The sequence below is a fragment of the Tripterygium wilfordii genome, chromosome 1 (genome assembly GCF_013401445.1).
Source record: "Tripterygium wilfordii isolate XIE 37 chromosome 1, ASM1340144v1, whole genome shotgun sequence".
Lineage (NCBI taxonomy): Eukaryota > Viridiplantae > Streptophyta > Magnoliopsida > Celastrales > Celastraceae > Tripterygium > Tripterygium wilfordii.
The window spans coordinates 2,533,232-2,536,021 of record NC_052232.1 but is presented as its reverse complement, the minus strand read 5'-3'; positions in this window follow the sequence as shown (position 1 = coordinate 2,536,021).

Below are 2,790 nucleotides of genomic sequence, written 5' to 3'. Positions count from 1 at the left end.
AATCCTATTGAGGCATGGTCTGGTGTTAAAGCCAGTTGACTACCTCAGAGTTTTTGGCAGTGTATGCTACATTCACATACGTGCAGAAAGAAGATCAAAACTTGACATGAAGAGTAGAAAGTTTATTTTTTTTGTTGACCAATCCAAAGCATACAGAGTGTTTGAGTTGAGTTCCAAAAACTTTCTGGTTAGCAGGGATGTTATATTTGATGAAGATGTTGTTCTGAACTGGGATATGTGAATGGAGAATCTCAAGATGGTCCTATGGATACCTTGATGGATGGGGAGTTTTTTGGTTCACCTACTATGCCCACTAGCTCTGAACAAATACAAGTGATGGCTGAAACTGTTTTAGAATAGCAAACTGATGAAGTACCAGAAGGTGCAATGTTTGAAATGGAGGAGGAGAGTGAGGAAGTGTCACCATCAAGGAGGATGAAGTCTATTACTGAAGTATATGAACAATGTAATGTTGCCATAAAAGAACCATAAAAGTACACTGAAGCTCAAGCTGATCCTGTGTGGAGAAAGGCTATGGAAGAAGAAATGGCTATGATTGAGAAGAATAAAACTTGCAAAGACCCACTGATAGAGAAGTTATGGGAATTAAGTGGATATATAAAGTGAAACTTCATCCAAATAGGAGAATTTAGAAATATAAAGCCAGGTTGGTCGCCAGGGGTTTCACCCAAATTTCTTGGGTGGATTTCCAAGGAACTTTTGCTCCAGTAGCCAGGGTGGAAACTATCAGGAACCTTCTCTCTGTAGCTGCTCAGTAGAGGTGGAAAATTCACTAACTAGATGTCAAGTCTACCTTCTTGAATGGCAATCTTGAAGAGGCAGTTTACGTCTCACAGCCATAAGGTTTTGTTGTTCATGGGGAAGCAGATAAGGTCTACAAATTTAGAAAAACCCTATATGGCCTAAAACAGTCACCTAGGGCATAGTATATTCATAGGTGGATAAGCTTTTCAAACTCAAAGGCTTGCAAAGAAGCAGGAATGAAAGCACTCTTTATACTCCAAAAGTTGGGAGTGCGATTCTGATTCTATCTATCTATGTGGATGACCTTATCCTAACAGGGAATGATGACTAGCTAATTCTGGAATTCAAGGAAGCAACGATGCAGGCTTATAAGATGAGTGATCTTGGTTTTTGAGAAACTTTCTTGGTATTGAAGTAGATCAAACAAAAGAGGGAATTTTTGTCTCTCAATCAAGTTATGCAATGTCAATTCTCAAAAGGCACAGCATGATGGATTGCAACTCTGCCGTAACACCGTTAATTGTAAATGAGAAGCTCAAAAAGAAGGATGGTTCAGAGAATGTTGATGCAAAAACTTTCAGGAGTTTAGTGGGCAGTCTCCAGACCATACTTGATGTATTCTGCAGGTTTACTGTCAAGATTTATGCAGGAACCTTCCCAGATACATTTTGGGACAGCAAAAAGAGTCCTAAGGTATCTGCAAGGAACCATTCAGTATGGAGTGTTTTATGAAGCTGGAAAACCAATGATATCATCTGGTTATTGTGGAAGTGACTGGGGTGGGAGTTTGGATGATTTGAAACAGCTATATCTATTTATGTCTTTTCCTTCAAGGTTAATTTGGTCCTTTGCTATGCCTTGTGTTAGCATTATGTTGTTTTCAGTGCTTTGTAAGAAACCAAAAACTCAATAACTCTTATGTCTATGAATGAAGCAGTACTAGTACTGAAGATGATCTAATAAGTTCCTGTGTTGTGTTTTATGATATATTTGTGAGGCTAATGTTACTATCAGTGACGTATCAGCATATCCACAAGCTACAACCTTCTCTCTCTCAAGCTCTCCCCCTATACACTATAATGCAAAGTGTTACTTTCAGCTTTTCATTTATACTCTATTATTTTATTTGGTATCAATTAGACGGCTATTGGTTATTTATATATGGAATTTAGCTCATGTCAACTTTGCATAATTAAATCGTCTTAATCTCTCCTTACTTTCAGCTTGTCATTTACACTTTGTAAAAAAATTTTACTTGGTATCTACTGGACGGCTACTCGTTAAAAATATATAAATATATACGATTATTCCTAAAGCCCTAGACCTTGTCTAAGAAATAATAACAACAAAATCATCAATTTTTTTTATATTTATAATGATGGAGTAATCAATGAAATATATATCCTCATAATATTATATAAAGTGCATCAAAACTCCTACTTTTATAAGAGGCAAGAAACACAACTAAACAGAGAGGGCTAAGAGCTCTCCTGATGTTATAGATTTTGTATATGGTCATGCAACTTGTAAATGAAGATTGTCTTGGAGTTGCTGGAGCGGCCGTGCTTAGTCTTTGTTGGGGTAGGTTTGGGGGTCATTTGGTGCTTGTTGACTGTGAAATTAGGCATGACAAGCATATATTTAACAACTGACCAAACTATTTGGGCTCTCAAATACTCAATTGCCAAGAATAATCCATCTTTTTTCTGCCATGATGGCTATTCCAATAAAATAATTTCACTAGTACTATATCTTTCTTCCTTTTGTTACTTTTATTTATTCTTAGACAAATAGTCACAGTATTATATGCAATTTCTTCTCAGCCTTTTGCACCCACAACGGTAGTTGTAACCTGTATTACTACCTTTTGCGTTTGTTTAGCATAAGAGATAATAAACAGCAGCATAAAAACTCGGAACGAGTACCCGACTTATGCATTACCAAATCCTTCACTGGGATGAAAAATCACGTAGGGAAAACAAACTTGGAAATTTCCAGTCTATGGAATCACCCAGGATAAGAACA